General features: G+C 36.0%; 1 non-coding gene across 1 annotated transcript; it reads right to left on the bottom strand.

The window, feature by feature from the left end:
* Positions 1–538: 538 nt before the first annotated feature.
* Positions 539–648, bottom strand: LOC123596598. The gene has a single exon (XR_006711762.1). It is a non-coding gene; the product is annotated as a U6 spliceosomal RNA (small nuclear RNA).
* Positions 649–19,562: the final 18,914 nt, after the last annotated feature.

Consider the following 19,562-nt stretch of genomic DNA (forward strand, 5'->3'; position numbering starts at 1 on the left):
GTTGGACAAAACACAGACTTTCACTATGTGAACCTGCCCAGAGTGGACTCTTAAAGAAGAAAATATGCCCATAATTACATGCACAGCATCCTTGAGAAATTGGGGAAATTTGGGAATGTAGGTAACAGGCCTAGGGAAAAATCCTTCATCTGGCAAATCAACAAAAAGGAAAGTTTCCCTCAGGTTCTAGTAACTTAGAACATTTTTTTTATTTTTTATTTTTTTTTTTTAAATTTTTTTTTTTTTTTCAACGTTTATTTATTTTGGGACAGAGAGAGACAGAGCATGAACGGGGGAGGGGCAGAGAGAGAGGGAGACACAGAATCGGAAACAGGCTCCAGGCTCTGAGCCATCAGCCCAGAGCCCGACGCGGGGCTCGAACTCACGGACCGCGAGATCGTGACCTGGCTGAAGTCGGACGCCTAACCGACTGCGCCACCCAGGCGCCCCTAGAACATTTTTTTAAAACAGGTTTGCTGAGATATACTTTGCACAACATAAAATTTCCCCATTGTAAGTATACAGTTCAATGAGTTTTAAAAACTAGGAACACTTGATGAATTTGCATGTCATTCTTGTGCAAAGCCATGCTAATCTTCACTGAGTTGTTCCAATTTTTGTTCCAAGGTATTCTGCCAAGTCAAGAACTCTCAGAATTTTAATTTTTTGGCAGAAAATTGCCATCTAATGTTCTTCAGAACACAGGGGACGGAAATGTTAGTATTTATTTTATGATGGACTCTGCATGTATCTTTAATATTTGGGAAGCATTTAAGAAAATATATCGATAATGAGATCCGACTAAAGTGTACTGAATCTTCAAATTAGTTTTAGTATGTAGTTATAATCCATATTTTATAAGTAAAAGAAGACACTTCCTCAAGGTTAAGAAACTCAACTGAGGGAAAGGACTGGTACATTTTGGAGCTGGGATGTGATCTCACATATTCTGACTCACATCACATTGGGATAGAAGATTCTCTATCTGGTGGTGATCCATCAACTCTGATAATAGGTTCTAAGTTCTCTGCATGTGGCATTTCATATAGTCCTTATGAGAGCTCTATAAAGTAAATGCTATTATCTAGTGCATAGATGAGGCAGTTGAGATAGAGTTACCTTAGACATACAGTCCAGGGTTATAAAAAAATAATGGGAGACACAGTTGGGGCCCTAATTTAGCTACTTGGGGCCTAGAGTAAACTATACTTACCTAACATGGTCTCCCTTAATATCCATGGACTATCCAGAGAGGAGACAAAGACTGGGGCCCCTTGTTAGTACTTGCCTTATGAAGTAGAAAGAAAGAATGGTAAGGGAGAATTTCCATGACTCTCTGGACAGGATTTTCTACATATCTCACGAACCACATTCTAATGGTGAATCTGTTTTATATAACGATATCGATTTCTAAACTTTCATATTTTCACATTTGAGGTCTTGATTTATGAATACAGCCCAGTTTTTAAAACTTTTGAAACAATTTTCTAGTATGCTGATGGAGAATGGGAATGATAGAGAAGGAAATGTGCCCAACGTTGAGCTTCTGGATGGTTTTACCTGGGTCTCTCTCTGCCTGAGATTGCTCTGTCCCCAGATGTGACAAGGCTCATACACTTACATCATTCCATATCTTTTCAAAAGTCACCCTCTTGTACCTTCCTATTCATAGTAGGATTCCTCTATTCTCTGCCTTGAATTTGTTTTATTTTTCTCTCTTGTACTAATGACCACCTAACTTAAGTTCAGAGTGATACTTCCAACTCAAATTCTAGACTTCAGGGTTTTGCTTAACTTCTTTTAAAAATGTGTCTGTATCTTTATCACTGAGAACAGTGGTCTTTAAGGGTATGGGGGATAATAGGGAATCTCATAATTGTTCATTTTTTTTTTCTATCTAATGCTGCACATACAATAGTCTTAGAGTAACAAAACTAATACTACCATCAACGATGGCTGAACTATTAGCATTGTTTTGCTTTTCTTTTCTGTCATTTCCCATTTTTTATAGTTGTTCAATACCTATATTGTCTGAGAATATAGCTATTCCATACCATATTCTCTGCCCCTGCCCCTCATTTAGTCTTAGGCCACAGGTGACAATGCATTTGTCCCCTACTAGTCCTTATATTAGTATGCCTCTAGTCATTTTGCTTGTCTGAAGGTTGTTCTCCAGTAGATTCCATAGTAAGGACTCAAGGGAACAATATTCCTGGAATTATTGCACATTGGTAAGAATTTACCTAAACCCTTTGAACTTCAAAATCTGTTCTGTTGGATAAAAATAACTCTTGGCTCCCACTTCTCTTTTTCTTGAATATCTTAAATATGTTACTGCATTTTCTTTTCCAAATAAGTCATGTACTCTTTTCCCTTAATTTTGTAGGTACCTAAAAGGTTTTTTCCCCTCCCTCCTTTCCTTCCTTCCTTTTTAAAGTCACTTAATTTATAGGAATATGTCTTTGTTGTTATGGCTCATTTTCTCAGTGATGCTATGTACACTTTCATTATGCAGTTTTACATGTTTTATTTTAGGAAACTGCTCTGCCATTACTGGATTTAGTATTTGTTCTGTTTTCTTACTTTTGGTTTCATCTCCTTTCTTCTCCTACTATCCATATGCTCAAATTTTTTTGCCTGTCTTCAATATTTTTAACTTTCTTTTGATTCTTTCTTTTCTTTTCCTTCATTACTTGCTGAGTTCTAAAGTTTTTCTCTCTCACTTTTTATTTTGCCTAGGCTATCATCTGTTGCATTTTTTTCCCTATTATGTGACTTCTCTTTTTTTCCTGCATTTTTGGAATCCTTTCTTTTCTTATTTCTAATTATATCCAAAGTTATGGAACATTGTTTCTGAGCTTTTCTAGTTATGATTTATGTTGTTTTCGTTCATGTTTTGTAGCATTTTCTTAATGTCTCTTAGCTAGTTTTGAAATAGTAGGTTACAGTTTTGTTCTGCTTTGTGGGCATGTTTTTAGCAGGCTTTTATTGTCTGCTACTAGTACACGATTTTGCTTTTTTACTCTTTTTCTTATGATAAATTTCTGTGAGATATGACCTTGATACTTACATTGCTCATGTTTATATGAAATAATTTTTTCTAAAGCAGTGTTTAGGAAAGTTTATATAACTTTACAGAGATCCCTCTTCTGTTGTTTTTACGTTCTTTAAAAATATGGTAATGTGCTTTCTATGATTTGATCTGGACTCCCCTCCCTGCCTTTTCTTTGTTGTTTTCATTCTGTTCAGTTTTGATTCCCCTTCCAGCAATTTCTTTTCAGTGTGGGTTCCTGTCATGGAAAAGACAATTCTGGTGGGCCAGTTCTGAGAGTTAATGAGTGTTCTCTGATCCGCATTGTTCAGTCTTTCCTGAAAGGGGAGGGCTTATATTCACAAACTCCATGTAGTTTCAGCAGCTGTTCCCACATTGGTCCCTGCTTCCCAGTGAATATCTGTGGGCAATCTTAGCATCCGGTTCCCAGACTCCAAAGATACTGCTCTGTTGCTTCCTTCCTCTTCCTTCTTCAGAGATGCAGGTATCATGAAGTTTTAAGGGTTTAGGTGGTTTCCCTCTACCCCATGTGTTTTGGAGCTTATGGGGATAACTATTAGCCTGGTTTTATTTTAAATGCTGCCCTGATTTACCAGTTTTGCTATCAAAGTACTCTGTTTTTATATGGGGATTTGGTGGGATTAAAAGACTACATAGCCACTCCTGTCATTTTCCCAGAATCCTCCCTCTTATGTAGATTTTCAATACGTGCCTTTAATTGCATGGCAGCTATTGACTATCCTCAGTAAATTATTTTTTATATTTATAGAGTTACATAATATATACATATATGTTAATATATTAAAGCCAAAAATTACCGTCCCTTAACCTGAAACTGTTCATGGTCTTTTATAGGTAGTATTGTTCTATGAGACCCAGGTTCATCTTGAAATAATTTGATATGAATTTTACCTCAGAGTAAGCAGCAAATTCCTTTTTTTTTTTAATACTGATACAGCTTTCAGAGTCATAAGACTCCCTGGCAGAAACAATTTTGTGGGGAAAAAACTTTATCTCGACTGATTGAATGCTCAGGTTTCCCTTCAAAGGATCAAGTTTGAAGTGTTTTAAAGGACAGTTTTACTCAGATGATGGAAATATGAAAAAGAATAAAAAGGAAAGCATTGCACTTACTTGGAGGCAATTCTTAGAGGTAGGGTGTTTGTTGTAGGCTATAGGCGACTATTGGCCTATTCATGGTATTAGTGGCAGCCATTTCTAGACAAGGGAAGGCTTTCACAGATAACTCGTAGAGCACTGTGAAATGATCCAAATTGGAAGGCAAGGAAATGAAAACGTGTACTTGCTTGAAAGACCGTGTATACTCATAAAAATGAGCTGTTATGGTGGTCTTTCATCCCAATCGCTGCAGATAAAAAGCTATCTCCACATGATTTGCTAAAGCCCTCTTACCTCACTTTCACAGAGCAATGAATCATGATTCAAACAAGGTAGTGTTTTTTTTTTTTTTTTTTTTTTGTCAAGTTGCTATGGTGAGATGACAAAAAAAAAGAACTCTAAATGTTCGTGCAATTGGAATATTTCTTTTTTCCTGCCTTTTCTGATAAACTACCTATATGCATTTTTTCTTAAAAGTAAATGCTTAAGTGAATTCCTGCTCCTTTAAGAGATCGTCCCCCCTCCTCAGTGGCTAGGTTTTGCATACTATGGACAGATTTCCAATGTAAATCTGACTTTCTACTTCTTTCTTTTTTTTAAATAATAAGCAATAGAAAAAAAATTTGTCATTATATTAATTATAAAAGCTTACGGGAATTTTGTCTCAGTCTGCTATGTGTCTTTATTTGCTAACACAAGCACAGTGAACAGAGAAATGCTCCTATGTGCCACCAAGTAAGTACTCCTCATCCTGAGTACTTAATTCATTGCTCCTCTAAATGAATTTGGATTCCGTTGGAAAGGGAAAACAGACTTTGAATTTTATTGATGTAGTTACTTATTTACGTAGTACTCTTTGAGATGCCTATGCAAATGTGGATGCAAGAAATAAGAAAAAGCCTGTTACTGATTTTTCTCTGCAATTCCATGCAGACATTTGGGGGCCAGGGAGGGATTTTCATTTTGTAGTACTATCAGGCACAAGTAACTGAGAATTTTACGTGAGAAATAAGAGATGTGGTGTACCTGGATTTTTCTCAGGCTGATGTTATTAATGAAAAATAAACTCACGGAAATAATAGTGTCAGGTATTTAACCTGATATGCAGATTGTTAGCATAAACCTGGATGCATTTTTTTTTTAATACTCAAATTGAACATTCCTTAAGATTCAGCAGGTCTGGGATGAAACCATTTACTCTATAGGTTTAACAAAGAATTTGCCAAAGGTTAAAACCAACACAATGTATTCATTTATTCACCCATTCAGGAAACACTTATTGATCGTGTATATTTTAGGTTTGTCACAAAATTCTTCAAGTTTTGTTTATGGAGATATTTATTTTTACCTAGAGTGTATTTTTTTGTTTTGTTTTGTTTTTGTTTTTTTGTTACTATTTGAGCTGATAGTTATGGTGCTTGGTTCTACATCTGTATCCTGCAGTGAAATTTCAGTGTGATCTATCACCAGCTATTTAATCCATTTTCATCTTTATGGGAAAAGGGGAAAAACTGCTCTTACTAGCTGCTGTTTCTGGAAATGTGATTAGAGCAGATACAGGTTAGCCAGAGCTTAGGAAGCATTTCACATTACTCAGTGGATGGTGCTGAGGAGTGACAATTATTATTATTTTTTTCATGTTTATTTATTCTGAGACAGAGACAGAGCATGAGCTGGGGAGGGGCAGAGAGAGAGGGAGACAGAGAATCGCAAGGAGGCTCTATGCCACCAGTGCAGAGCCCAATGTGGGGCTCGAACTCACCAACCAGGAGATCATGACCTGTGCCGAAATCAAGAGTTGGATGCTTAACCAACTGAGCCACTCAGGTGCCCCAGAGGAGTGACAATTATGATGAGGATCAGTATCTTTTTTATTTTAGACAATGAAGTTGAGGAAGATCATTAGTCGGCTTTATGAGAAACAACCTGACTTTTTTGGATATGTACAAAAATTTACCTCAAAACAGGGGTTAGTTCATAGAAACAAATGAAAACTGTGAAGTTTTTCTAGGGATCTGCAAGATAAGCATAAGAAGCCTCTCTCATGTGAACCGTAATGCCTGGCTCTAACCTTAGCTTTGCTCACAAAACCTGATGCTAGAGCTGAGTGAGCATCTGTCCTTTCATCCTGATTTCTTTTCCAAATTAGAGGAAACATTCCAAGGAAAAAGTGGGAGGGGCACACATATGATGGGTATACCTTATGGGTGGCCAGGAAAGAAAGAAATGATGACCACTTCTTCCTGCCAGTGGCATATTACAAGGGATCTGAAACAAAGGAATATCACAGGGAAGGCGTTGCTCGCTAGTTTGGTCAGAGAAAAGTTAGGGATTCTGCCAAAAATATGAATTCCTAGAGGAAAAACTATATTAATCCAGAAAGTTAATGATAGAATTGAAATTATCCTTTGATAGATGTCTGCCTTGCTTATATATTTGCAGTGAGGTAGTAAAGTGTGAGCAATATCCCATACTGGCCTTGTAAACCTGCGGGTGTTGTAATTAATTAAGATGATGTATTGAAACATTGGCAAAATGTAGTGTTTGCTAATACATGTGTGGCCCAATTTCAGCCAGGGTTATTGTTGTTGTTATCTCATCTCACAACATATGACTTTTTAGGACAGTCGTCTTTTTAGAATTTACAAAGGAAATAAAAATCAGGCTATTATCTGACTTTTGTTCCTGAGACACTAATGAGCAAGAGTCATTACTCATAACCGAATAATTAATTGGGTTTCCACTCTGTGCCAGACAGTGAGCTGGGCTCTGGGCTCACTTAGATAAGAAACAGTTCTTTCTCTCATGGCACTCACAGTGTGGGGAGAGACAGGTAAACAAATCATTGCCATATAAGTTGATAAATGCTATAATAAATGTATGAACAGATGCCATGAACATAGAGGAGGGCGTATTTAAGTGCCTCCAGCAGAAAGCAAGGGTTATCAGAGTAGCTGGTACATGCCTTGTAACAAGACTTCACAAAGCTGAAAAAGAAGGGACAGGAAAAACAACTTAAAGGCATTAGCATCATCAGCAAAGATAGACAAAGTTTGAATAACTACAGAGTCAATTTGAGAAACGGTCTTTCTATGATGCCGAAGAGTTTGGAATTTTTTCCGAAGAGAATAAGAAGATATCCCAGTTTATAGATACAATCAACATGGTTTAATCAAATTTTAATGAATATTGATGGCTCATCTACTGTGTTCCAGGCTACCATGTACTTGTTATGTGCCACATAGTATATTAATGTTGGAGCCAAAGAATTAAACAGGTTTGACAGTTAGATGAGGAAGAAGAGAAAATGACTGGTAATAGAAAACTAAAAGAGTCTTAAGCACAAGACAGGTTATTCCCACAGATCAATGAATCAACACATCAGCAATGCCAGGGTCGATTTAGGAGCTTTTACGCTGTTGTCAGGACTAAAGATCTTCCCATCTTTTATCTTTAGCTTATGCTTTTATTGTGAAAAAATGACTCTTAGAGCTGCAAGTATCATCCACTTATACAACCAGTCCACATGTAGCAAGGAACAAGAGAAAAGCTGAGAGTTTTATTCTTTTATTTGTAAGACACAACTTTCTGGGAAGACTCCTTTCTAGGAGTCTTCCCTGTTTCATTTGTTTCATTGGGGACAACTTACTATACTGATATCAAAGTTTTCCTGCTAGGTTAGGGAAAGGGAATAATGTTTATTTTCAGCCTTTATTATAGGCTATGAAATTTGCCAGTGAGGGAAAGAGGGTAGAAAATGGATGTTTAATTAGCAACCATTGGTGGTTGACTCTTCTTAGGTAAAATTAACATTTAAGGACTGAGAGGAAGAGGAGGTAGTGTTGAAGTAGATGCACAAATAGGGAGAAAACCAGATGCCAGTGGTGGATTTGACAAATAGGAGGTCACTGCTGACTTTTACTCTGAAAATTTCAGTAGAGTTTACTATTAGAAGCCAAAACTCAGTGTGCTAATAAGCAGATGGCTGGTGAGGAAATAGATATAGAAGCTGCTTTCCTTAAAACCAAACCAAAACAAAACAAACCAAAACAAAACAAAACAAAATAAAACTTCTAGTAAAGAGGACAGAAGGAAGGAATCTGTATTGGAGGGAGATTAGAGAAATGATTTTTAGTCAGCGGATGGGAGACAATTAATCATATTTACATGTTATGGGGAGGGGCACATTAAATACAAGAAGTGGGTGTGATAATTGATAGTTTAGAGTTCTAGAGTTGATTAGAATAGATGAATAGGGAAGAGGAATTATTGAATTCAGGAGAAAAAGGAGGCTAAAATATGGAGTTAGGCATAATTAGTGTATAGATGATCATTAAAATCTAGCCTAAGACTAGAGCAGAGATAAAGTCATAGATGAGTTTGGAAATTGGTGGAGCAGAGGAGTTTCTCCATGATGACCTCTGTTTCTACTGAAAATTTGGAGATACTGATACTGAAACTGTCCGTGTGTGTAAGGGGAGAGGGTGTGATGGGTGGTAATGGTGGGCTAGAATAGTTTAAGCAGTGGGTATAAATTTGGAATAACCAAAGCATGAAATTAGAAATAGCTTTATTAGGGATCAGTGAAAGGACTGTTGGAATGTATCAGTAACAGGCTGTCATTAAAAACATACCTTTAAATAATGCAGACTTATATGAGTACATTTTCTTCCATAGTGCTCAATAGCCAGTAAGCGCGAGTAGATAAAGCCATTACTTTGAATGAGCCAGTGTTAAACACTATCAGGGAATAGAGGATGTGGATATAATAGAGCAACCTAGAATATCATTAAAGAGAGATCAGGATGTTGAGTGTAAAATGAGAAAAATGAATCTACAAGGGATGTTATTAAGACAGGAAAAGTAGGAGAGGTCTGTACTTTTATATTGTGCCCATCTTCCTAACAAAACCCTATTTCTCCGGTACTTTGTAGTCCTATTTATCTGGCCACACTTAATTAGCCCAGAGGTCAACACTTGGTGGTTTTCATCGCCCTGGGAATCAAGAGCAGATGTTGAGAAATAAGTTTTTTTCTTCCATGAATTAAAATTCAGAAACAGTCATTAAATCTGGGTTAGGCTGGCTTGAGGTGAAGTAATGCAAATAAAGGAGATTTAAAGTCAGATTCTGCTACTACTACATGGCAAAGCAGAGAACAGTGATGTCCAATAAGGAAAGAAACACACAGAGAGAGCAAAGATGAACAAATAAAGAAAACACTAGTTGGGACCCTGATGTCTCTGCGGTTTCTGATTCTAATACCTTTTGAAGTTTGGCTTTATTCATTCATACTAGTCATTTGACTCTGGGAGATATGCCTGCATTTTATATTAAATTTTCCTTTTATGCTTGAGCTAGTTTAAGTTGGCATTACTTAAATCCCAAGGGGTCTTATGAAGGACTAGATCAAAGGACTGGAGGTCTTCACTAGTCAAAGAAGAGATTTAGGGCTAATGGATATTCTAGGGAGGTAAAATAATAGGAAAGTTTATGAGAGAGTTGTTAACAAGATGACATGAAATGGATTTTTTTTCATTTTGATAGTTTTAGAAGTCTGTTAAGTAGCTATGGATGAGGACAATATTGTAGGGCAGTAGAAGAACGTGCTGAAGAGGAGTAGAGGTTAAGAATTTAGGCAAAAGGACACAAGAAACTATTGAGCTAGATTTTGAAATTAGGAGTGGTAGTGAAAGAGTGTGACTGTTCACTGAATATGGAAGTGTGATCTCAAGGTTGGTAGATAATTTCAAGTATTGCAGAAAGGGTGAGCTAAGGTGACACTCATCTTAAAAGATGATTTCTGGGGGGCGCCTGGGTGGCGCAGTCGGTTAAGCGTCCGACTTCAGCCAGGTCACGATCTCGCGGTCCGTGAGTTCGAGCCCCGCGTCGGGCTCTGGGCTGATGGCTCAGAGCCTGGAGCCTGCTTCCGATTCTGTGTCTCCCTCTCTCTCTGCCCCTCCCCCGTTCATGCTCTGTCTCTCTCTGTCCCAAAAAAATAAATAAACGTTGAAAAAAAATTAAAAAAAAAAAGATGATTTCTGGAAGAAGTACAAAATCACAATGGTATAGAAAGAACAGTAGGGAAAAGAAAGAGTCTCCCTTGCATTCTATCTATGAGCTGCTTGGCCACCAGAGAGTAAATAATCTCCAATGAATAAATAATTTCCCACTCAGTGTATATGAACATCACGGTTGACTGACAACAAATCCTAAGGGAATCTTATGAGATACAAAAAAACAAAGACAAAAACAAAAACAAAAACACAAAAAAGGAAATCCTCAAAGAGGGGAAGTCATAAGGAAAGATAACCAACTATTAATAATAACATGATGTTTAGCTATAGGATCACGTATAAAGAGTCTATATAGAATCATCTATATTTTGGTGAATACATTTATCTGTACACTTTCTAGAATGAGAATATTAATGTTGGTTCTCAGAGTGTAAACCCTGAGGGAGTCCCACATGGATATCACATGCCAGGCATCATGGAAAGATCACTCAACATAAATTACATTATCCAAGAAGTAGGGAAAAGCATTTTAGGGCCACATAGTCAATACAACTATATTTACTTATCCAATTCTAGCAGTTGTCTAGTGGCGATGTCCTTTAAGTAAAGTGGTCAAGAAGAACAAGAGGACATGAGGAAAAGAAAATAGACTTTTCAAAATAGCGCTTTAGGCTTTAAATTTAGACTTAGATCTTTGAATATTTCTCACTTTCACAACACTTCTGATTTATTCTGCTTCATCTGCATTCCTCCATCGCCTCGTATAATTGCCTTTGGTTTAGACAACCTCGTCATCCTGTGCTCTATGCAATTAATAACATTCCTGTTAAGTTTTGGGTTGTTTTGTGAATGTATACTTTGCTTTACTAATGGAGTTGTAAGATCCTCAAAAGTGGGGCATTTTACTTTCATATTCACAGTTTCTAAAACACTGTTTGAACATATAGGTGTGCAATGAATGGATATTGCCTAAGGAATTGACTGATGGAATTACTGAGTGCAAGGCAAAGATGTCCAAACAGAATCTACGAGGAGAGGATAAAGGAAAGGTTATAGTTGCTAATTATGTTTCTGTATCAATTCTACTTCCATAAAAATTCATTAGTACATTCTCTGAGAATCCTCTGGAAAGGATTTTAACCAAATATGATGTTGCTAACACATCCTTGTCCTGAACCAAGGTGTAAAAAGCAATAAGTACATTTTGAGAACGGTAGCACAGATTTTTGTTTGTTTTTATTTATTTTTAATTTTTTTGTGGGAGAGAACTTTTTTTTTGATACATCCTCTGTCTCACGTAAATGTTTGAGAGAGATAACTGTATTGTACCCTGTGACTTACGTTCATTATATTAATCATTTAGAAACTATCACATCAAAATGAGCCCAAATAGAAGATAGGAAAAGCCATTTTTATTCTACATCTGCAACATTCTAGGAAGACTGTTAATAACTGATAATATGTATACATTACATTTAATTTCATAACATCCTTATAATAATTCTGTGAAATATTACTGTCAATACCTTTATTTTAAGGACAAAGAAAGAAAGGTTGCAGATGGCAGATGTTATTTGACTCTCCCGGGAACACACAAGTAAATGGTAAGGTAGAAGTCTAATTCAGATATCCTGGTTTCAAAGGTGGATTATTTTGTTCTTTTGTCCTGTTGGAGAAAATTCTGTATTCTCCTCCAAAAAGTTTACAAAGTTCTTAGCTAGAAGCGGTGGTAATAGCAATAGTGGTAGTAAGAGAAACAGCTGCAGCAGCAACAACAGCAGTGTAACAGATATCTATTAAATGCTTGCTGTGTGCCAAGAATTGTTCTGCATGCTTGACATGCATAGCAGAGGAGGAACATGATAGGAAAGGAGGCAATGATATTCCAGGATCCTTGCTTAGTTTATCCACACGTGGGCTTCGTTTACCTACAACTCCTTTCTTACCTTTCACAAATAAATCGACAGTTAGGACATATAGTCCTATGTATAATTTTCAAGCATTACTTTTTTAGCCTCTTAACTATCTTCCCACTCTTCATATATGTGGGAGAAAAAGCAACAGCACGTCTTTGTTCCGTATCTATTGCCTGTTTGAAAGCAGTTTTCCAGGGTCTGTTCTTAATAGTCAAGGGCACAGATTTCATTTTCATGCCCATTATGCATCAATAGCTTGAATCAGATATATTATGAGTCACGGCCGCCTTACAGTTCCCAAGCTGCTGTGTTAATATTCCTTTGCTTAAGACTGCTACGTGCTTATTAGTGTCCAATGGTAACTGGTTCCTACTGAGTCAATGCATCTCTAAAGAATTATCAAGGATGTTATATACTGAGTTAAAAATGAATGCTATTTTGGGCTGCAACAAAAGTCATAAAAAGAAAATCATGTATAAATTTAAGAGCCTTGTAAAGTATACAAAATAGGAAAACTCAAAAGTACATGAAGAGGTACACATATTTACAGAAATCTTTCTCCTTTGCCTTTTTTGAAAGTGCTAGATTTCCTTCTGTTTTCTGCCTTGAAATTATTTCAAAACCAACATATACCAAATAAAACTATCTTTTCCCACTCTCCCTGCAATTTCAGTTAAACCTATTTTACCTACAAAATATCCCAAGAAGTCTACTGATTCCTGTATATAAGGGCGACTAGTGTGGGGAAAGACAGTAGGCTGTCTAGAGATATTAGAAGTGGTCTCTGGGTTTGAAGGAGAAAATTAATTCATGTGAAAGGTTTGAATAAATTTGACTGAAAAACAATTGGGAAAAGTTGAAATCATTGTGAGATGCACAATAAATGCTATGGGCAATATCTCCCATTTTGTATTTTGTTGGAGTAATGTGCTATTTTTTCTACTGCTTTCTGTTCATTAAAATTTGCCAGTTTTGGGGCGCCTGGGTGGCACAGTCGGTTAAGCGTCCGACTTCAGCCAGGTCACGATCTCGCGGTCCGTGAGTTCGAGCCCCGTGTCAGGCTCTGGGCTGATGGCTCAGAGCCTGGAGCCTGTTTCTGATTCTGTGTCTCCCTCTCTCTCTGCCCCTCCCCCGTTCATGCTCTGTCTCTCTCTGTCCCAAAAATAAATAAACGTTGGAAAAAAAAATTAAAAAAAAAAATTTGCCAGTTTCCTGAATCTAAAAGGATATTTGAAAAATCATTTTTTATGTTTAAAGATTGATAATGTTTCACCTATATCCATTCTGAAACCAGGGACAGATATAAAAGTAAATAGTAGTGATATGAGAAACATTTTGTATAGTAATTTAAAATTTCTTAATTTCAATTTAACATAATATTTAAAGTACAGATATGACTGCAGATTTGAACTTATTTCTGTATGAATGCCCCGTGAAAATGTTTAGTACTTAATTCTTTATATTATTAATCTTTATTAATCTACTATCTAATCTTGTACAATTTCTTGCCTGTGCTCACTACCCATAATATTGGAAGTTCCACAGTAATGTATTTCCTTGTTCCTTGGTTTCATTATTTCAAGCACAATGTATAATGAAGGAAAAGATATTTGGTATAAACATTAAGAAGGGCATGTATTCCCTGAAGGGAATTAGAAATGAAAAAGTCTAAAGGATGCAAAACCAGACAGAGACCCCACTAAAAAGGAGAACTATAGACCAATTTCCCTGATGAATATGGATGCAAAAATCCTCAACAAGATATTAGCCAGCCGGATCCAGCAATATGTTAAAAAAAATTATTCACCACAACCAAGTGGGATTTATACCTGGGATGCAAGTTTGGTTCAATATACCCAAAACAATTAATGTGATTAATCACATCAATAAAAGAAAGAACAAGAACCATATGATCCTCTCAATAGTGCAGAGAAAGCATTTGACAAAATACAGCATCCTTTCTTGATAAAAACCCTCAAGAATGTAGGGATAGAAGGATCATACCTTGAGATCATAAAAGCCATGTACGAATGACCCAACACTAATATCATCCTCAATGGGGAAAAACTGAGAGCTTTCCCTCTAAGGTCAGGAACAAGACAGGGATGTCCACTCTCACCACTGTTATTCAACATAGTAATGAAAGTCTTAGCCTCTGCAATCAGACAACACAAAGAAATAAAAGTCATCCAAATTGGCCAGGAAGAGGTCAAACTTTCACTCTTCACAGATGACATGATACTCAATATGGAAAACCCAAAAGATTCCACCAAAAAACTGCTAGAACTGATTCATGAATTCAGCAAAGTTGCAGGATATAAAATCAATGCACAGAAATCAGTTGCATTCTTATACACCAACAATGAAGCAACAGAAAGAGAAATCAAGGAATTGATCCCATTTACAGTTGCACAAAAAAAAACAAACAAACATAAAATACCTAGGAATAAATCTAACCAAAGAGGTGAAAAATCTATACACTGAAAACTATAGAAAGCTTATGAAAGAAATTGAAGAAGTCACACAGAAAAAAAATGGAAAAAGATCCCATGCTCCTGGATAGGAAGAACAAATATTGTTAAAATGTCGATACTACCCCAAGCAATCTACATATTCAGTGCAATCCCTATCAAAGTAATACCAGCATTCTTCACAGAGCTAGAATAAACAATCCTAAAATTTGTATGGAACCCCATACAAATGACCCCGAATAGCCAAAGCAATCTTGAAAAAGAAAACCAAAGCAGGAGGCATCACAATCCCAGACTTCAAGCTATACTACAAAGCTGTAATCATCAAGACAGTACGGTACTGGCACAAGAACAGACACTCAGATCAATGGAACAGAATAGAGAACCCAGAAATGGACCCAAAACGTATGACCAACTAATTTTTGACAAATTAGGAAAGAATAACCAATGGAATAAAGACAGTCTCTTCAGCAAGTGGTGCTGGGAAAACTGGACAGCGACATGCAGAGGAATGAACCTGGACCACTTTCTTACACCATACAGAAAAATAAACTCAAAATGGATGAAAGACCTCAATGTAAGAAAGGAAGCCATCAAAATCCTCGAGGAGAAAGTAAGCAAAAACTTCTTTGATCTTGCCCACAGCAACTTCTTCGTCAACACATCTCTGGAGGCAAGGGAAACAAAAGCAAAAATGAACTACTGGGACCTCCTCAAAATAAAAAGCTTCTGCACAGTGAACGAAACAATCAGCAAAACTAAAAGGCAACTGACAGAATGGGAGAAGATGTTTGCAAATGACATACCAGATAAAGGGTTAGTATCCAAAATCTACAAAGAACTTCTCAAACTCAACACCGAAAAAACAAATAATCCAGTGAAGAAATGGGCAAAAGACATGAATAGACACTTCTCGAAAGAAGACATCCAGATGGCCAACCAACACGTGAAAACATGCTCAACATCACTCATCATCAGGGAAATACAAATCAAAACCACAATGAGATACCACCTTATACCTGTCAGAATGGCTAACATTTACAACTCAGGCAGCAACAGATGTTGGCGAGGATGCGGAGAAAGAGGATCTCTTTTGCATTATTGGTGGGAATGCATGCTGGTGTAGCCAGTCTGGAAAACAGTATAGAGGTCCCTCAAAAAACTAAAAATAGAACTACCCTACTACCCAGTAATTGCACTACTAGGCATTTATCCACGGGATACAGGTGTGCTGTTTCAAAGGTACACATGCACCACCATGTTTATAGCAGCACTGTCAACAATGGTCAAAGTATGGAAAGAGCCCAATGTCCCTTGATGGATGAATGGATAAAGAAAATGTGGTATATTTACATAATGGAGTATTACTCGGCAATCAAAAAGAATGAAATCTTGCGATGTGCAACTACGTGGATGGAACTGGAGGGTATTATGCTAAGTGAAATTAGTCAGGCAGAGAAAGACACAAATCATATGACTTCCCTCATATGAGGACCTTAAGAGACAAGACAGATGAACATAAGGGAAGGGTAACAAAAATCATATAAAAACAGGGAGGGGGACAAAACAAAAGAGGCTCATAAATATGGAGAACAAACTGAGGGTTACGAGAGGGGTTGTGGAGGGGGATGGGCTAAATGGGTAAGGGGCACTAAGGAATCTACTGCTGAAATCATTGTTGCACTATATGCAACATAATTTGGATGTAAATTTAAAAAAATAAAAAATAAAGTTAAAAAAAAGTCTAAAGGTAGGAGTGTTGATTATAAGCTTAAGTTGTATGGATCCTGAAATTACCTTTAAAAGATTAAGAGTATCTAAACTGATCTCATCTTAGAAAGTAAAAGTTATATATATTCTATATATTTTCTCTACATAATAGGAATAATAGCATATGTACCATGCCAATACTTATCAAGCACTTTCCTATACATGATCGGATTTAATAGACAATTACTGACAAACATGACCTACTAATTGGTGGAAATATTCCTTCTAGATTAATCATGTCAAACTTCATCATACGAAGAAAGGGTAATTGCTGCTTATCATGTCAAACACACACACATTCTCCAAAATAATTGATATTCTCTTATTGTTGATTTTTAAGGAATCAGTTATACCCAGTTATTATTCTTTGCCTCAATTTGCAGATGATGTAACAGACTTGTGGTATTCTTTCCTTTAGTATTGGCTTTGTAAAGTATACAGTAGATACAAGAAACATACAACTCATGGTAGCATCAGCCCTGCTAAAACTTTTGTGAACTTTCATGCAGTCTTTTTCCTCTTTCTCTATATTTATAAAATTGTGATAATGTTTATATAAATTCCATCTGTTTACTTTTGCTTTGTATTAAGATATTTTTCATAATAACAAGATACTTTTCATAGTAACTATAAGATCTGCATAATATTCTATTTAATAGATGTATAATTATTTATATAACTGTTTCTACATGTAATGATAAATATCTTTATATAAAAATATATTGCCCATGGGGCGCCTGGGTGGCTTGGTCGGTTAAGCGTCCGACTTCGGCTCAAGTCATGATCTCACGGTCTGTGAGTTCGAGCCCCGCATCGGGCTCTGTGCTGGAGGCTCGGAGCCTGGAGCCTGTTTCAGATTCTGTGTCTCCCTCTCTCTCTGCCCCTCCCCTGTTCATGCTCTGTCTCTCTCTGTCTCAAAAATAAATAAACGTTAAAAAAAAATAAAAAAAATATATTGCCCTATTTTATATTAGATCATTGAATTAAATTAAATGAACATGTTTTGACTTGTGATATATCATTCCCAATACTTTTCTAAAATATAGTACCACCTTACTGTTTCTCAAGCAAAGTAGAAGTAGACTCATACTACCATATTTACCAACTTTAGGTATTAAGGTATTAATATTTTAAGTCAACACTTCTTTCTCAAATAAGCATAGTGCATAATGATTATTTAGATTTACATTTCAGTTATTCTCATGAGTAGAAGTTTTCTCCTATGTTCATATACTAGTTTCCATATTTGTGAATTATCTATTTTCATAATCCATCCATAGACGGGATGGAATATAGTGCTGTGGAATGAACGAAGGCTTAGAAAGCTTGTGTGTAATTTAATACACCATTGACTACGTGTATGTGGTCTTTAACAAATAACTTAGCTTTTTTGATTCTCCATCCCTTATCAGAAGGATGGAAGTAATGATATACACTTTATAAGGCTATGTTGAGGGTTAAGAACATAACATTTAAATGCCCAGCATAGCAACTAGCACATGTGCAGTAAATATTAACTCCTTTTCTCTGATAAAATTGCTCTTGGCCTTTACTTGCATGAGTACTAAAGGAGATATAATAATAGCCAACTGATGTTTTGACTGTAAATATTAAGAAATTCACTATTCTTATGCTTATTTACCTATGTGATGGATTTTTGGTCCTTACATATCTTCAAAGTATTAAAACACTCAACATTTAGCCTTAGGGGAAAGAGTAAACATAAACACATTTTATTACTTTTCTAGGATAAGCATCATTTTAGTGTGTCAGTAGAGCCTAATGAAGAGAGCAGCAATGGCCAAATTTAAAAAGCATACAATGAAAGAGATATATTAAACGACACAATTTACTAATTTGCCAATCATTGATAGACATTAGTGGGTTGATGGATTTTTAAGCATTAATATATACCAAGATTATAAAGGATGATATCTTGTGAAAAATTCAGGGAACAGTTTCATCGAATTTACAAACTGGCTTCTTGCAGGCAGCTAGTTAACTGTAATCATTTTCAAGCTTAAAAATACTCAGGGTTAAAATGACAGGCACTAATTAATTTTCCAATTAGTTAAGGATTGATTCAGGATGTCATTCTTAAACTGTTCTGCCATTTAAAGAGCCAATCATTTATGTTGACAGAAGTTGCTTTGTGTTTAACATTTCCATTAGGTATGCAGCCTCACCCTATAGCTATCAATCATCATAGTTTTGACCCAGCCTGTCCTAAGTGAAATAGTAAATGGTTGGTCAGCCTTCATACATATATCATTCTCATAAAAAGGAGACAGCTTATATTAACAATTTTGATCAAGCTCTAATTACCAAGAAGGTTTTTTAAAATGTAGCTTTTAAATGTTCATGGAACCCTGTGGGATCAACTAACTACTCATTAAGATGATGGAAATCCATCTCTGTTGTGTGATTTTGGGGAAAAAAAATCAAATCTCAAGTTTTCTGAACATAATTTTTTCTCATCTGTAGAAATGGGTTATTAATATGTTTTTCTACTTGAAAAGATTATTTCTTATTTCAAAATGTATAATATGTAATCGTACTGCTCTTAGCTTAGTATCTGGTACAAAGTAGACCTTCAATAGTTCTGAGTGAATTGTTGATTCCTGAATCCTTTCTTTAAACTTAGTTTCAAGTAGAAAAGAATTCAAATAAAATGTATGATTCCCATTTGTCATATAGACCTGTATCAGGAGGTATCAACAATATTAAACTTTCTATTTAAATTAAAAGCTGCGCATTTTGAATGTTTCTTTTATTTTCATTTATTAACAGTTTGTTACCCGAACACAATACAAATTACACTTTACATAATATATTGCTTTTATAAAACATTCTTTTAATTTTGAGGGCCAGAATAGTGTATATCATATTGGTTGTAAAATAATGAGCCTGGCCAAATTTTTACTTGCAAGAAAATCATTTCCATTGGCACAGAAATAAACAAAAGTTCAGGAAAGGATGACATTTCTTTATATAATTTCCACAGGGAAATCAACATTATCCACCTAAGTGCCTAAATAATCAACCTGAGCACTGTATTTCATTGTTAAAAACAAAACAAAACAAAACAAAAACTTCTATTAGTCTCCTGCATAAAATTCACTCATGGTAAATGTCACTTCACTATTGTAAGTCACCCTCACTCTTTTACCTAGTTTGGTTATCATCATTCCTTATCTGGATCTTTGAGTAGTCTTTTAG

This window comes from Leopardus geoffroyi, chromosome B1 (genome assembly GCF_018350155.1).
Source record: "Leopardus geoffroyi isolate Oge1 chromosome B1, O.geoffroyi_Oge1_pat1.0, whole genome shotgun sequence".
NCBI classification, from domain to species: domain Eukaryota; kingdom Metazoa; phylum Chordata; class Mammalia; order Carnivora; family Felidae; genus Leopardus; species Leopardus geoffroyi.